Source organism: Scyliorhinus canicula, chromosome 11, assembly GCF_902713615.1.
Source record: "Scyliorhinus canicula chromosome 11, sScyCan1.1, whole genome shotgun sequence".
In the NCBI taxonomy this organism is placed as follows: domain Eukaryota; kingdom Metazoa; phylum Chordata; class Chondrichthyes; order Carcharhiniformes; family Scyliorhinidae; genus Scyliorhinus; species Scyliorhinus canicula.
The window spans coordinates 61574584-61592126 of record NC_052156.1 but is presented as its reverse complement, the minus strand read 5'-3'; the positions used below and the strand labels follow the sequence as shown (position 1 = coordinate 61592126).

Genomic DNA, 17543 nt, shown 5'->3' with positions numbered 1-17543 from the left:
ATGCCCTGGAGAGAGTGAATTCCTCCTCTTCCTGTGCGAGGCTTAGCCTCATACAGTTCAAGGTGCTGCTTAGGGCCCACATGACTGGGACGAGGATGAGTAGGTTTTACGGGGGCGAGGACAGGTGTGCTAGGTGCTCGGGGAGCCCAGCGAACCACGCCCATATGTTTTGGGCGTGCCCAGCGCTGGGGGAGTTTTGGAAGGGGGTAGCAAGGACGGTGTCGAGGGTGGTGGGATCCAGGGTCATGCCAGGCTGGGGACTCGCAATTTTTGGGGTTGCAGTGGAGCCGGGAGTGCAGGAGGCGAAAGAGGCCGGTGTTCTGGCCTTTGCGTCCCTAGTGGCCGGGCGGAGGATCTTGCTTCAATGGAAGGATGCGAGGCCCCCAAGCGTGGAGGCATGGATCAATGATATGGCGGAGTTCATTAAATTGGAGAAGGTGAAATTTGCCCTGAGGGGATCAGTACAAGGGTTCTTTAGGCGGTGGCAGCCTTTCCTGGACTTCCTGGCAGAACGGTAGGGAAATAGGCCGGCAGCAGCAGCAACCCGGGGAGGGGGAGGGAGGGAAGGAGGGGGGGCTTTGGATCGGTGGGAGGGAGAACCGTGTACATGGGTTTGTGGGATGTGGCAGGTGTTTTCTCTTTCCCTTTTGTTGTTTGGGTGTTCTTTTGTTTTTTTTCTTTTGTTTGTAGTTGCTTTTGAAGTTGGGTGGGTATTGTTCTTGGGGTGTCACCGCGGTTGTTTTGTTAATAGAGTTGAGATGTTTATATTTTGTAAAAATTTCAATAAAAATTATTTTTTAAAAAAAAGATCACACCGTCATGTGTGGTTAGTGAATTCCTAAATTTGTCGTAAGGGGCTGGGAAGGTTCCCTTTAAAACTTCCCTGAACTTCTCATCTTGTCTCTGTGCCTGCGTTAAATCCTGGATGTTGGTGTGTGAGACCTGGACTGCGTGTACTGGGGCGCTTTCGGGGGGGTTCCAAAAATAACCATGCCTGGAACCTGCTTGTGCGTCAGCTTTCACATTCCCAGGTGGGGAAGAACGGTGGTGACTACGAACTTTTATAATGCCATATTTCCTGTCCTTTGCCTGATTCAAGATATGGCGGAGTTATGGGGCTGATGGTAGGGGCTTTCTGTCTGCGGAAACAAATCCTCTTGCTTCCCACAGGGGTAGGAATTCTGTTAAGCTGTTGCAGACATACAAGCTGTCCGAGTAGATGTCTGCTGGGCTGGGGAACGAATCGGGGTGATCTACAATATAAGCAATTGCTGCCAGTTCTGCTGCCTAGGAGCCTAAGTGTCCTGGCAACTTTAGGGAAATCTCTTCTCGGGCGCGTCCTGCATGTCCTCTATATAAATACCGCATCCTGTTATGCGTTTTCCGTCTAACACTGTGGAGGAGCCATCCACATATATCTTCAGGGGTGCGCACGTGTCCGTGGGCTGGGGTCTCTGGGGTGAACTACCTATCTTCCTGCGAGGTGTTTTTGCGATGAAGGGGCCTGTGTTGTGATGTGTTGAGATAATCTCACATTCATGAGGGGTTCCTGGGTACTGTAAATTGTCTGCAAGGAAAGTGTGGGTCTCTGTGCGTTTAACTGTGATGTCCCGTCCCTGTAAAAGAAGGGTCCAACGGGCTGCTCGTATTTGGCTGACTGTGCCATCTTTAAGTCGGCCATCTACCAATAGCTGTGTCGGGGTGTGTTCTGTGAGGATGGTAATGGGGTTGAGTCCTGTAATATACGAAAAATACTGAACTGCCGAAAAAACTGCGAGCAGGTGCCTGTCACAGGCAGAAAATCCTTGCTTGACAGGGTCTAAAACTCTTGAGGCATATGCCACGGGTCTTAACTGTTCATTCCGTTCCTGGAGGAGCATGGCCAAAAGGGAGCGGTCGGTGCTTGCCACTTCTATAGCGTAGGGGGAGAGTGGGTCTGGAACTTGTAGTGCGGGGGCTGCGATGAGTGCTCTTTTTAAAGCATCCACGGCATCTGTATGCTGTGGAAGCCATTCCCAAGGTGCCTTTTTCTTTAGTGGCAAAACCGTCTATGTGGTTTCGGCAGTAGCCAACCAGTCCTAAAAATGTCCGGAGGGCTGAGACATTGTGGGGAAGGGGCAATTTGACAATCGAGTCAATTCTTTTATGCTCGATCTCACGTTTACCATGCGTGATAATTGTTCCCAAATATATCACCTTTTTTTCCACAATCTGGGCCTTTTTGGGGTTAATCTTGCATCCAATTTCTTTCAGGAGTCCTAGGAGTTCTGCTAGAAGCTAGATGTGCTCTGCCTTTGTGTCTGTCTGCAGTAACAGGTCATCTACATACTGGACCAGATATTCAGGGTGGGAAAATTTAGCTAATCCATTTGCCAGCTGTCTGTGGAAAATGGAGGGGGAGTTGTGGAATCCTTGTGGAAGGTATGTCCACGTGTACTGCTGTCCTTTAAAAGAGAATGCGAATTTGTACTGGCACGCTTTAGCCAATGAAATGGACCAGAGGCCGGTGCTAATGTCCAAAACCGCTAAGTATCGTGAATGGAGTCCCTACTTGATCATGGTCTTGGGACTTTTGGCAACAGTGGGGGCTGCTGCTGGGGTCACTTTGCTGAGGTACGGTAATCAATGGTCAGTCGCCATGATCCATCGGGTTTTCTGACTGGCCAAATCGGAGCATTATTAGTGGAGGCTACTGATCTTAGTACGCCCCGTTCTAATAAGCTGTCTATTACCTTTGAGATTTCTCCCTCTGCCTCCTGGGGAAATCCGAACTGATTCTGGGGTCTGGGATCAGGACCTGTAATCTGCACTGAGCCAGCCATTCTACCACAGTTGTGCTTGTGCTGTGTAAATGCTGCCTTCTGTTCTTGCAGGACCGCCCTAACCTGTTTGTCTAAACTAATTGTCCTTGTATCAAACCAATATTCGCCTACTGTGCTAATCCTATTAGCATAATCTCCTCCTGTGAGCGTGGCGGGGTCTCTTGCTGTTTTTGCCATTCTCCAGACACATTTGTTTACTGGATCGAATGAAAGGTTGTGGGAGCTCATAAAATCAATTGCCAAAATGTGTTCTGCTGTATGGGGTAGATCAACTAAACCTATGGGGTGTTTGGTCGTTATATTGCCGATGTGAATGGATACAGGGACTGTGATGTGTCCCTGCCGTGAGTGGCCTGTGAAGCCACTGAGGGTGATGGTGTCTGTAGTGGGCCATGTATCCCTCTAAAACATCGTGGAGGAATTGAGTGTGCTGCGGGACCCTCCTGTGTCCCAAAGAAATTCAACGGGCTGACCCCGAACTTTTGCTGCAACGACCGGTCGGCCGGACTTATCCCAAAGGGTGTCGCAGACCCAAGTTGGGGAGCCCGAACACCGTCAGTTTGTGCCGTTCATGTCTCCCTGGCCTGAAAGGGCGCTAACGCTGTGAATAGGCTTTGTCCTATTCCTATTTAGGGTGCCTGTCTGTTGGGCTCTCTGTGGTTTCTGTGGTGCGTGCACTCTCGTGCAAAGTGTCCTAACTGACCGCAGTTGTAACACTCTTGCGATTTGGGCTGGGGTGGGCTGTTTCTACTTTCATTTATCCATGCAGGGTTCTGGTGTGTTTTGATTATATATCTGCATCTGCCTGCTCTTCATCGGGTTTCCTAAATGTGGTTTTATTGTGTACGGATTGTTCCCAAGCGCGGGACAACCTTTTTAAAACCCATTTTTCGTTGTGGGCCTCATCTGAGGGGCCATAATTTGCACAAGCTCTCTGTCCTGCCTCTGTTGCATGGGAGATCAGGATTCGAGTCCATTTTGCCATGTTATCTGAGGACAAATGGGAGCGGGCTAATTCTCCGAAAACTGCAGCAAAATGAATCCACAAACGTCCAGCAAATGCTGTGGGGTGCTCTGTCTTCTTTTGCCTGCATCTATTCAGGCCTTTTACCGGGTCTCCGATCGCATCAAGGATCGCTGTGTGCATCTCTGCTAGGGTGCCCCCTCCTACACTCTGTGGGTCGGGAAGGGCTGCTACTACTGAAGGATCTGGGCTCAAAACTGTGAGCTTCACTTGCTCTCGCTCGTCCAGGCCGTACATGGTGGCCTGCTGTTTATCCTTCACAAAGAATTGGTGGGGGTCTGAAGTGGGGAGGAACGGTGTGATTTTCTCGCACGCGTCCCGTAATTGGGTCACGGTTAAGGGGGTTGTGTACAGAAAATCCGTGTCTCCTTCTGCTGCGGCTCTGCGGTGTGTGGTTACCAGATTCATGGGGGTGTGTTCTACATGTTCTGTGGGGGGTTGGGGTGCTCTTCTTTTCTGGGGCTTCTCCTGCGCACATGCTCCATGTACGTACCTATGGGCTGTTTCATTTAATTCCTGCCAATTGGGGCCATTTTCCTCATCTAGTTGGGGTCCGAATGTGCTCTGAAAGCCATTTTGAACTGAAAGCAGAGATTGCAATTCTGCAATTTGCTTCCAGTACTTTGCATGGTCTACTGAGCTCTGCCTTTGTTCCGTTGTGGAAGCATGAAGTGCTCATAGGGCTGCTTTTAAATTGCAGCACTGCTTCTGCAATGCTTCTACCTGCTGTTCTGTTTCTTGTCTTACCAGGACTGCATGTTGTGTGTCCTGGTAGGCCTTGTCGTACTGGGTCTGGAAGCTGCTTAAGTGCGCCAGACAAGACTGGTGTGCCCTCTTGGCATCATCCACCTCTCTGTCTTTTGCTGCCAACTTCCCTTTTAACTCTCTGTTCTCTCTCTCTATCTTGCTCACATCTACCTTACTCCTTCTATCTCTCTCCTCTATCTCTCTACGGAGCGTCCTAACGACCTCCTCTGTGCCACGCAATTGTGCCAGACAGGACACGATTGCCATCGGCTTGCGAGCTTTCCCTAAGCTCTTCTTGTGAATCTCTGACAGGTTCTCCTACCAAGTATGTCCTATACTCCCGGGACCTGTTTCTTCATGCACGCAAAATTCGCTCCAAAGGGGCCATCCTTTCCCTTTGAGGTACTTCCTAATCTCATCTTCCCAAACGGGACACTGTCCTACTCTGCTGGTCGCTGCGACCACGAATTCCTGCGGGTTCATAAGCGTTCCATTGCCTTCATTGCCATTTTTCTATATCTTTGTGTTTGTGACTAAATTTGGAACAGGGTAATAAAGCGGTGATGTGGACACGGGTACGGCTTTCGCTAATTTCCGGCCTACAAAACTCCCAACAGTTTTACGCAACAAAATCTCTCAGGTTTACCTTATATCCCTGTTAGTACGCATGCATTAACACACTTCCGAATTCTGGAGGATTGATCAGTACTGCTTAAACTCTTGTGGTTCTTTCTGTTTCCAATTGGATTTCTAATTCAAATTTCTGGGTTCTCTCGGAGTGGAGGGGCCACTTCTAAGACGAGTCCCGTCAGAGGTCGCCAGTAAATGTTGCTCGTTATGCTTTCCCTTAATTTGCTCTTTTTAATAACCTTTGCTCTCGAGTCGCCAGGTATCTTTCTGATACCACCACAGGGTTTAAAACCGAATACTGATCAATGACTCAATACACCAGTTAGTAAGTTTGAAATCAATGCACATTTATTTACACACACAGTCAATTATTACTTATGCATAAACTCTACTCACTAAACTACAACTGCTACTAAAAGCCTATACTTAGCTTCGAGTGGCCCACCAGGTCAGAGGGACAATGGCCTTTGTCCGGTTCTGATTCTACTGGCTTCGAACTGGTACGGAATAGTAGCTAGGAGCGTCTATCTCGTAGCGTGCGTTGACCTGAGACTTACTTGGTTGATGCAGCTGCTAGGCAGGTCTCTCCTCGCTGACAGCCAAGAGCCAAGAGAGCGAACTGAACTTGGGGACGCTATCTTATAGTCCCCAGGGGTTTTGCGCCCTTCTGGGCGGTCCCTGGACTTAGTCCCAATTAATTGGACCATGTCTCAATCGTTCCTATCAATTTTTTCGAATACTGGAGTTGTTCCCTGATCGTTGGGCGGGCCCTAGGTGGTCATTGGCCTGCCTTTGTTCTAGCTCCCACTGGTGCCTGAGAGTCTGTCTTGGTCCCGATTGTTTCAATGTCTCTTTTTGTCCCTGGAGATAGCTCATTAATATGTTACTGGCTATTGGTTTCGGTTCTGTCTGGGTTCTGCAAATCTTAATACACAGGAAACCTTGCACCTCCTTGTGTTCTCTGGTGTTGTCGAATTTTCCCTGCACTCCTTGCGAGTGTCCATTTTGAAATCGGGACGTGGCCACCCCAGGTGGCTACACACCGTGCTGCCCGACTACCACTTACCTGGCCTCCATGTCTGGTCACTTAGTCCCAGGTACAACAGCATACCTCTTCTTGCCACTGCAGCACTGTGCCTGGAGGGTGTGGAGGGTTGCTGGCTTTTCTGATTTGCCTGAAGCTCTCCAAGGCATTACTTTCTCCTGGTCATGGGTAGAAGCCCTGCCTGCTGCCAATTAGCACTCGTTAGAACATAAAATGGCAGCATGCCTGTTGGTGTTGATGAGCATGTGTTCCCTGCTGACTCTCTGGATGGTGTGGATCAAGCACCTGCCATCCGAAAAATTCAACCCATAATGCCGACCATGAGATGTGACTCCGTGAGTGGACAGCACTTGCTAAATTGTCCTTATTGTGAAAAGAGTTGATGACCAACTTAATGTTATCAATTGCGCTTGTACAGTGGCTCAGTTATGTGTGCTGGAAGCCACATATAATCACACTCAGGGCCCTATCCTTTTCAGACAGAAGGAACATTCCCATGCATTATGTATTTTTCAATGAAACCAAAGCATGGGGGGGGGGGGGGGCAGCCATTCCCTGATTCATTCCTCATGGCCATGCCTTGACCAATCAGAGTCGACCTTGCTTGATTTAAACAGTTAACTGTTCCTTGGCTCTTCTACTTTTAACTATATAGAGCATAAACCTGCCGAGGGTGATATTTTTGTGGTTTACTGGAACTATGATAATTTCCCAACTGGAATAATTGAGTCATCACAAGCTTGAAGAGTGTCTGTCGAAGTTGTGAAAGAAAGTTGTGAAAAATACCGATGGTAATGTTGATACAGATTTTTGTGTCAACATCGATGAGAAACAACATTGAGATGCCTGCAATCTCAACGAAGCATTCCTTGAAATAACCCGGTGCTTTCCCACTTATGATGGTAAACACATGCTGTACCTCACTTTCAGGACAAGACTTGTCTACGCCTTGAACCGATAAAATCCTTTCATAGAATTTACAGTGCAGAAGGAGGCCATTCGGCCCATCGAGTCTGCACTGGCTCTTGGAAAGAGCACCCTACCCAAGGTCAACACCTCCACCCTATCCCCATAACCCAGTAACCCCACCCAACACTAAGGGCAATTTTGGACACTAAGGGCAATTTATCATGGCCAATCCACCTAACCTGCACATCTTTGGACTGTGGGAGGAAACCGGAGCACCCGGAGGAAACCCACACACACACAGGGAGGATGTGCAGACTCCGCACAGACAGTGACCCAAGCCGGAATCGAACCTGGGACCCTGGAGCTGTGAAGCAATTGTGCTATCAACAATGCTACCGTGCTGCCCCTTTGATCCAGACACCATTGCAAAGCATAGGTTACACTTTTTCTCAAAATGAATATGGGGTTGTGAATCAATGAGCATCGCCACACATTGGACAATATTTTGAAGATATCTGACCACGATAGCCAAAATATTGATGGGATTACTAAGGCCTCTTTGGACGTAATCCGTGCTCTTGAGCCTTTAGGCAAGTTGTGTCTGCAGCCTTGAGTGAGGATACATTTCTGTGAAATGCTGCCACACATTCTTTGATGGATTCACCATTTCCCTGTCATCTCTGGTGGACTGTATTTTGTTCAATCATCACATTTTTCTTTGGGTGAAAATATTTTCCAAGAGCACCTAGCGCAGTGTCAGGTGTAAGTGTCTCTGCTGTGAGCTGTTCAAATATTCGCTGACCTTCTACTCCAAGACAGTGTGTGAGCATGTTCATCTTGTGGACCAGTGCCACATCTGGACTGTCCAGAGAAGCAAGTCTGTCTTGAACCCTAAAGTCCATTGTTCCCATAGCATGGGTGAGTCTCCCAGTGAAGAAAAGAAAGGTGCAGGAGTTGGTAAATTTAAACCTTGCTCTGAGATATGAAATATGCAACGCATATTGGACAAAAGGGTATTGGAGCAAAGTTTCAAGTGAGAGACACACCCGTGTATATGTATATAGGAACTTTATTTACAGTGATTTAAAATGCCTGCTCCATGCTTCCAGCTCTGGCTTCCAGCAGATTCTACAGTTTGTTTTCTTTTCTCTGAGTCTACACCCAGACTTGACCAATCAAGCATAGTGGGTATCATTGGAAAACAGACTCGCGTAGTTGAACGTAAAACAATGTAACAGTACAGGCTCAGCAAATAAAAGTAAACATTTGGATTGACGCAGGGCCAGGCAGTGCTCTGTCTCTTGACACAGCATTCCTGAGGGCCACTGATTGATTGCCACAATTGCCTCCCTTCCCTTCTCCTCCCAAACCCACTTGAATTCCACCCCTGTCCTAGCATTTGCCTTGAAGGATTTGCTGTCAAGGCAGATGGAGAGAATTTAGATCTCTTAACATGGGTGACTGCTTACCAGGGTGTAACATACATCATTACCACTCACTGAATATCAATATAAGATCCAAGAACTAATTTTGGATCATTCTTGGGCTCGGTCTTACTGGCCCAAGCTGTGTATGCACCACCCAAAAGTAGTGTATGATCCAATTTATCTCACAGTTCCTAAAAAGCCAAAAAGAAACTGAGGCCCAACAGTGCAAATGCAGACCAGATCCCAACCTGTACTCTCTGGAAAGAACTGAGTTCTGACAAGAGTCAACACTTAAACTATAAAACCCAAGTACAAACAGACCAACAGACCATCTCTATTAGCCCCTGTCAAAGTAAGTGGGAATGTAGCAAATGTTCAGGACAAAGGACTGCAGATGGCCCAGGAATAAAGAGGAAACATTACTACTAAAGTTTGGATGAATCTTGATTGGCGCAAATTGGTGAACATGGAGAGGATTGGATTGACAGGAGTGGGGTGGCAGAGAGAGGGCTGGTGGCATTAAAATGGAGAGTCAGCTGAAGGTTCATGCGACAACTGTCGATGGAACAAGGAGTTTGGTAAAGTTGTCACTTAATCTGTATTTGGCCTGCCCAAATGCATGGGAGACTCTAGGCTGTGAATTCCACATGCTAGGCTAGAGAAAGTATATTTAAACACGAGCATCCAACTTCAACCACTTTGGAAATCTCACCTTATTTCCATCTATTATTCAGAATTTGCGTCCAACAGGATTGGAAGTGATTGAATATCATGGATTTTTTTAAAAATTGCATCAGCAATATTTATGAACTTTAACAAAGTTCTGGGGCCACACGGTGGCAAGGGGCAACACGGTGGCACAGTGGCTAGCACTGCTGCCTCACAGCTCCAGGGTTCCGGCTTCAATTCTGGCCTCAGGTGACTGTCTATGTGGAGTTTGAACTTTCTCCCCGTGTCTGCGTGGGTTTCCTTCGGGCGTTCCTGTTTCCTCCCACAGGCCAAAGGTGTGCAGGTTAGGTAGATCAGCTATGCTATATTGCCCCTTAGTGTATAAAAGGTTATGTGGGGTTACTGGGTTACGGGCATAGGGTGGAGGCATGGGCTTGCTCTTTCCAGGGGCCGGTACGGACTTGTTGGGCCTTGTGGCCGCCTTCTGCACTGTAAATTCTATGATTCTATGAATCTCTGAGCTGTTTAAATGCTCTGATTTGATGTATTCTTTAACTTTTATATGGCATTATTGACAGGGACTCCTGCAACTTTGGCATTGTCTCAGAGCCGGTTCTAACCCTGTATAAATATTTTACAATAGACCAAAACGATTTGCTTCTCTTTTGGAAAAAACTCCCATCTCCCACTGAGGCACACTCAAACATCCTGATTAATAGGACCGGCCTCGTTGGGACAGTTTTCCTCCATGTTTGCTACAATCTATAATGGATAGACTCAGCCTGAGGACATATTAGTTTAAGAGTCTACTTTATCTGTTAATTATATTTAATATGCACTTTGATAAGCTTATTCACACTTCCCCTTGTGGTTCAGCAGTGACTATTGAAATGAAGCTTTGTGCATGGATTGAGACTAATTTGAATTTCAGATAATGTAAGATATTATATTCAGAGAGACTGCCGCAGTGTCCCGGTAATGCTAAAAACACATAACATAACAAATTACAAAAATCATCAGAGAAAAGAAATGAAGTCAACACCAGTTTTTTCAAATTATCACAAAGTATCCAAAACTACGAAAAAAAGCATATTTAATCAAAAACTAACTGATTTTCAATGTGCCAATCCAGTTCATAACAGCTGTAAAGCCACTGGACTAAGGTCATGTGAGGAATTCCGTGTTCAAAGACTCTGTGAAAACGTAATGTGCTTGTTTTTGTTTCTCTTCATAGGTGCTGCAATTCATACCTCACACTTCAGCCACTCCAGGAGATCAAAGACTCCACCTCTGGGCACAATGCACCAGTGATCCAGAGGATTCACTGCCACCTACATCTCCCTCAGCCTCCGCCCACCTCGTGTGCAGATTCACCCATCCGGGTCATAGAGGGACTGCATTTAGAATTGGGCCCACATTCAGGTGATCACAGCAGTGACACATTTCAGTAACTGATGAAGACTCTGCTAGCTGGGGTCCCAGACACTCAGAAGGCTTTTGGGAACAGGCCTCTGCTGATGCCAGGCCTGCTGGACATGCAGTGGAGGTTACAGGAACATATGGTGGAGATGTCAAAGGTTAGGTGCAACTTTGTGCAGAATGTAGAGGAGTCCATGCACACCATGAGCTACGCCATCTCTCAGGCATATGAGCGCACGGTTTCCTCCATGGAGAGTTTGATGACTGCTATAGAGAGCTAGTCTGAACAATCAATGGGCTCTGACCTGCACTCTGTCACTCCAGCCATGGGCTCCATACAACTGAGTTGAGTGAGGTGGATTGAGGCATCTGAACTCCACTTCAGGAGCCCCCTCACCTCAGGGAGACACCATTGCACAGCCAGATGGAGGAGTGCAAACCAGCTGCCCTGGAGGTTACCTCAGGGTCCTCCCAGGTTGAGTGTCCTCTACTCATTCTTTCTGCCATTGACCCCATTGCCTCCAGTAAAGGTGGCCAAGGAGGTTGCCCTCCTTTTCCAGGAGCCCTCAAGGCCCTGGATCTCTAGAGGGTGCTTGCCAAAGTCATCGCAGGCAAGAGGGAAGTACATTCATCAGCCTGTCTTCACCTCAGCTGTTGATGTCATGTTCACACAAAGAGGTAGTAGTAGGAAAAGAAAATTTACAAAAATTATCAGAGCAGAAAGGATGTTTTTACAAAATGTATTTTTGTCACAAGTAAATATTGCATATTATATTGTTTTCATTTTATTCATGTGTGCATCAGTAACTTACTTTGGTACTTGCTTATTCAAAGACCAATCTATACTGACACACTCATGTCTGGCATTCATGATGGCTGCACGGGAATGTTAGACATCTCTATAATTGTGCAGCAGGTGTTAGGATCCAGGACTAGCAATCAACTATTTGCGAATTGTAAAACTGTGAGAAAATGTTACTACACCAAAGGTGTGACAACACTGATCCATATGTATCTTTTATGTTAAAACAAACTTTAATTTAAACACAGAATTAACCACATCGGCAACAAAGAAATAGCTTTACAGTTAACAGTTACAACAGTTCTTAAGTAAAAGAGGAAACCTAGGGATGGATTCTTCGGCCACACCAGCGCGGCGACTGGAAATTCCCGCCTGAGGTCAATGGACTTTTACATGGTCCACGTCCCACCCATGATGGTCTTGCGGCAGGCAGGATGGAAGAATCCAGCCCCTTAACTTACTTCCTAAACCTGCCACTACATTTCAATTAAGCAAACCAATCTATTGACTTTTTTCTGTTTTGGATCTTTAGAGAGAGAACCTTTCAGGACCAAAACTAAAACATCTCTGTTCAGATTTAAATCCTAGGAAGAACTGATGTTTCCAGACAGATTTGGCTCCTCCCCTTAATTACATAATCTGTACCCAAAGCCATGATGTGGAGATGCCGGCGTTGGACTGGGGTGAGCACAGTAAGAAGTCTTACAACACCAGGTTAAAGTCCAACAGGTTTGTTTCAAACACGAGCTTTCGGAGCACGGCTCCTTCTTCAGGTGAATGGAAAGGCTTGTTCCAGAAATGTTTATATAGACACAGTCAGAGATGCCCCGGAATGCGAGCACCTGCAGGCAATCAAATCATCAAAGATGCAGAGAGAGAGGTAACTCCAGGTTAAAGAGGTGTGAATTGTCCCAAGCCAGTTCAGTCGGTAGGCCTCTGCAAGTCCAGGCTTGTTGGTGGGGGCCGAATGTAATGCGACATTCAGCCTCCACCAACAAGCCTGGACTTGCAGAGGCCTACCGACTGAACTGGCTTGGGACAATTCACACCTCTTTAACCTGGAGTTACCTCTCTCTCTGCATCTTTGATGATTTGATTGCCTGCAGGTGCTCGCATTCCGGGGCATCTCTGACTGTGTCTATATAAACATTTCTGGAACAAGCCTTTCCATTCACCTGAAGAAGGAGCCGTGCTCCGAAAGCTCGTGTTTGAAACAAACCTGTTGGACTTTAACCTGGTGTTGTAAGACTTCTTACTGTACCCAAAGCATATGGCTTTCTTTTGTCTCCTCCCACAAGATGTATCATGACCTGTTCAGCCACCACCAAACACAATACCCCTCATAAATTATCTACACAACAGTTGTCCTTTAAATGTAAACAATATTCCTTTAGCTAGCTAGCTTAAACAAGTACATGGTTCTCAAAATTATCAGCAGAATACTTCACCTGCACAATTATTGATTATCTCACTTTACGACCCCTTAATCACAGCTTTAGCAGACATACTTACCGTATGCATCTTCTGCCGATAGGTCAATGGTCATATAGATCCTTCAATCTTGAGCGAATCTTGTGTACATGAGATTGGCCCTGGTATTCCTATACATCTTTCCATGGCCTTGGTGTCCAATAGAGTCTAATGCAATCGTTCAGATGAATATAAGAAATAACAGGAGGTGTAGACTAATGGATCCCTCAAGTATCCTCCACCATTCAACTAGATCATGACTTTTTCTTCAGGCTCGTCCCATTTATCCTCATCAGAGGAGGAGTTTTGCTCCTCCCTATCACCCTGATTCAAAGGCTTGTCGCATTAAATGACTATATTGTGCAGTGCACAACATGTCATGACTATTTGTGAAACCCACAGTGGTACATACTGCAGAACCCCTCAGGACCTGCTAAGGGCATTCAACATGCCAATGGTCTGTTTGATGATAGTTCTGGTGGAGATTAGTGTGGGCTTCATTGTAGCACTCTTCCACTGAGCTGTGGGAACACCTCACTAGTGTCTTCAATCAGTTATGAAGGGATTGCCATCCAGGATCCATTTATCAATCTGGGCTCGGGAACAAAAAGATCAGGAAGCTGTGAGTTCCATAAGATTTATGAATCAAAATAGCCCTCTTGGAAATGAGTGCAACCTGCATTGTTATTTGGTGTGGTCAGAGACCAGTTGGACGTTTAGAGAGTTGAATCCCTTGTGATTCACATATGCCACTGGCTGTTGCCAGGGATCTCTAACGGCAATATGAGTGTATTCATTTCCTCCTTGCGCCCAAAGGAAACTAGTGATGGACTCCAGGCTGTCATCATCTGTGATGAACCTGATGAACTCATTGGCATGCTGAAAGAGGGAATTCATCCGGTCTTTGATGTCCCTGTGTGTGGCTGCCTTCAGAATGCCCCACAGGCTTGCTTGGAAGCAACCAGTAGTGAAATGTTTGAGCAATACAGTCACAACAAGGACCACAGGTATGGGTTGCCATCAAATCCATGTGGTTGCAGGTCTTGCTGCATGATTTGGCATATCTTGGTAATCACTTCCCAGTACAACATCAGACATCTCTGGCATTGCCTCTTAGACATTTGTAGGTAGTTGAAATTAAATCAAGTGAAAATCACTTATTGTCACAAGCAGGCTTCAAATGAAGTTACTGTGAAAAGCCCCTAGTTTCCTCATACCGGCGCCTGTTTGGGGAGGCTGGTACGGCCTGTTCGCACCCTGAAGATGCGTTGATATGCCAGTGACCTTCTGCTCCGATGTTTTTCCTGGAACATTATCTCCAGGCCACCTTCCTCCTCAGGTGCTGCCAGCCTTGCTGCCTCAGTAGTTGATTGTGAGTGTCCATGTTTGGTGCAACCCCTCCTCCTGCTTCCGAATAATTGGCAGAAAATTGGGTGTATGAGACCGATAGGTGTTCCACCAATTGAATTGACAATGGTATTGGCAGTCATGTGACCAGGAGTTTGATGCATAGAACTGCTGATGCAATCTGTGACCATACTCTCTTCCTGTCACCTTCAACTTTGTCCTCATCACCTTTGACGTACCCAACATTACTCTGCGTCTTCCCTCTGTAACCCTTGAACCACTTCCATTACCCTGGACCTTGTCATCATTGAAGTGAACATGCAATCTCTCCCACCTGAGCCTACCCCTATTCCTAGTGAGATTCCTTGACTGATGCAGTACCCTCCCCGCATTTGCCTTAGAGTTTCTGTCAGATGTTGTGACTCGGCCTGTGAGACCATTGAACATCTCTGCCTCAGAATGGACCTGCCTCCCTCCCCCACAAATTGAGCTTCTCCTGTGACTGTGAATGTTTCCTGCACCAGCCAGCACTCTAAGTTGGCCCACAGGGCCTAACTTTGGACAATACTAATCCTAGTCTTTTGGTCCTTCATTTTATCTTTGTTGAGTGCCCCGACCACCTGACCACACTCACACTTCGGCAGTTCCAACTGCACATGTCCTCGGCCCACTCCACCTGATTCTCCGTCAAAGACCTCTTCCATTCATCGATTTCCCCAACTCCACGTGCTTTATGTCCTCCATGCCACCACCGGAACCCCTAACCTCTCTACCCATCCCTCACACCTGTCTTTCCCTTGCCAGTCCCGACCCTCCAATCAAGCTGCCATTCTCTTGCTCCCCTCTCTTGGGTCATAGGATTCAATTTAGTCAACCACTCATAGAACATAGAACATAGAACGATACAGCACAGTACAGGCCCTTCGGCCCTCGATGTTGCACCGACATGGAAAAAATCTAAAGGCCATCTAACCTACACTATGCCCTTATCATCCATATGCTTATCCAATATATTTTTAAATGCCCTCAATGTTGGCGTGTTCACTACTGTTGCAGGTAGGGCATTCCACGGCCTCACCACTCTTAGCGTAAAAAACCTACCTCTGACCTCTGTCCTATATCTATTACCCCTCAATTTAAGGCTATGTCCCCTCGTGCTAGCCACCTCCATCCGCGGGAGAAGGCTCTCGCTGTCCACCCTATCTAACCCTCTGATCATTTTGTATGCCTCTATTAAGTCACCTCTTAACCTTCTTCTCTCTAACGAAAACAACCTCAAGTTCATCAGCCTTTCCTCATAAGATTTTCCCTCCATACCAGGCAACATCCTGGTAAATCTCCTCTGCACCCGTTCCAAAGCTTCCACGTCCTTCCTATAATGAGGCGACCAGAACTGTACGCAATACTCCAAATGCGGCCGTACTAGAGTTTTGTACAACTGCAACATGACCTCATGGCTCCGGAACTCAATCCCTCTACCAATAAAGGCCAACACACCATAGGCCTTCTTCACAACCCTATCAACCTGGGTGGCAACTTTCAGGGATCTATGTACATGGACACCGAGATCCCTCTGCTCATCCACACTACCAAGAATTTTACCATTAGCCAAATATTCCGCATTTCTGTTATTCTTTCCAAAGTGAATCACCTCACACTTCTCCACATTAAACTCCATTTGCCACCTCTCAGCCCAGCTCTGCAGCTTATCTATGTCCCTCTGTAACCTGCAACATCCTTCCGCACTGTCTACAACTCCACCGACTTTAGTGTCATCTGCAAATTTACTCACCCATCCTTCTGCGCCCTCCTCTATGTCATTTATAAAAATGACAAACAGCAACGGCCCCAGAACAGATTCTTGTGGTACGCCACTCGTAACTGAACTCCATTCTGAACATTTCCCATCAACTACCACTCTCTGTCTTCTTTCAACTAGCCAATTTCTGATCCACATCTCTAAATCACCCTCAATCCCCAGCCTCCGTATTTTCTGCAATAGACGACCGTGGGGAACCTTATCAAACGCTTTACTGAAATCCATATACACCACATCAACTGCTCTACCCTCGTCTACCTGTTCAGTCACCTTCTCAAAGAACTCGATAAGGTTTGTGAGGCATGACCTACCCTTCACAAAACCATGCTGACTGTCCCTAATCATATTATTCCTATCTAGATGATTATAAATCGTATCTTTTATAATCCTCTCCAAGACTTTACCCACCACAGACGTTAGGCTCACCGGCCTATAGTTACCGGGGTTATCTCTACTCCCCTTCTTGAACAAAGGGACCACATTTGCTATCCTCCAGTCCTCTGGCACTATTCCTGTAGCCAATGATGACCTAAAAATCAAAGCCAAAGGCTCAGCAATCTCTTCCCTGGCTTCCCAGAGAATCCTAGGATAAATCCCATCCGGCCCCGGGGACTTATCTATTTTCACCTTGTCCAGAATTGCCAACACTTCTTCCCTACGCACCTCAATGCCATCTATTCTAATAGCCTGGGTCTCAGCATTCTCCTCCACAATATTATCTTTTTCTTGAGTGAATACTGACGTCAGTAACCTCACCTCACCATGTCACTCACCTCAGACAAAACTACACAAAGCTGATTGGTGCATGCCACATTTAGACAAATATTTTATAGGACTGGGCGCCATGAGATTCTCATGCTCTGCTGTCCCAATCTTGAAGATAGGGCTGAATTTCACAAAGCTTTAAGGTGGTGAGTGCTCAAGAGACATAAATGTATTACAAATAGATAATCTCCATGTGACAGCATGAGGCCTGGCCCATCACTGCCACACTGCTGACTTTTCTTTGCATCTGAACCCACTGCCACAATTTTGAAATTTTTGTTTCTACATAATGAACTGATGCCGTCCGCACCATTTCCCATTCTCGGAATCATCATTAAACAAAGGCAGTTTACAATTGAATGTTGTCACTTAATAAACATTCTTGACTAAAATTTATGCCATGCAATAAAACAATTTTTTAAAAAACATTTTATTTTGTGTAGCATTGCCTCTGGTTCAGGTTCAGTGACAAACCTACCATTGGGCCAGTCACGTTCGCCAATACCCACAAGCAACCTGCAGGCAGCAGGAATGCAGAGCGGCAATCTGCTTAATCCACCTACATTTCCACTGTCAGAATTGTAGTGTGCTACTCCATATGAAATTATATCTTGCCTTATATCATTCATAAAGCATTTTATCTCCGCA

At 46.5% G+C, this 17543-nt stretch overlaps 1 protein-coding gene across 1 annotated transcript in view; it reads left to right on the top strand.

Moving 5' to 3' along the window:
• The window catches only part of LOC119973668 (uncharacterized protein K02A2.6-like), a 56025-nt gene that overhangs the window by 10363 nt on the left and 28119 nt on the right, over nt 1-17543 (top strand). The window contains exon 2 of the mRNA XM_038812053.1: nt 10508-10695. The gene's annotated coding sequence lies outside the window, so the exon portion shown is untranslated. The remainder of the gene's footprint in view (nt 1-10507; nt 10696-17543) is intronic.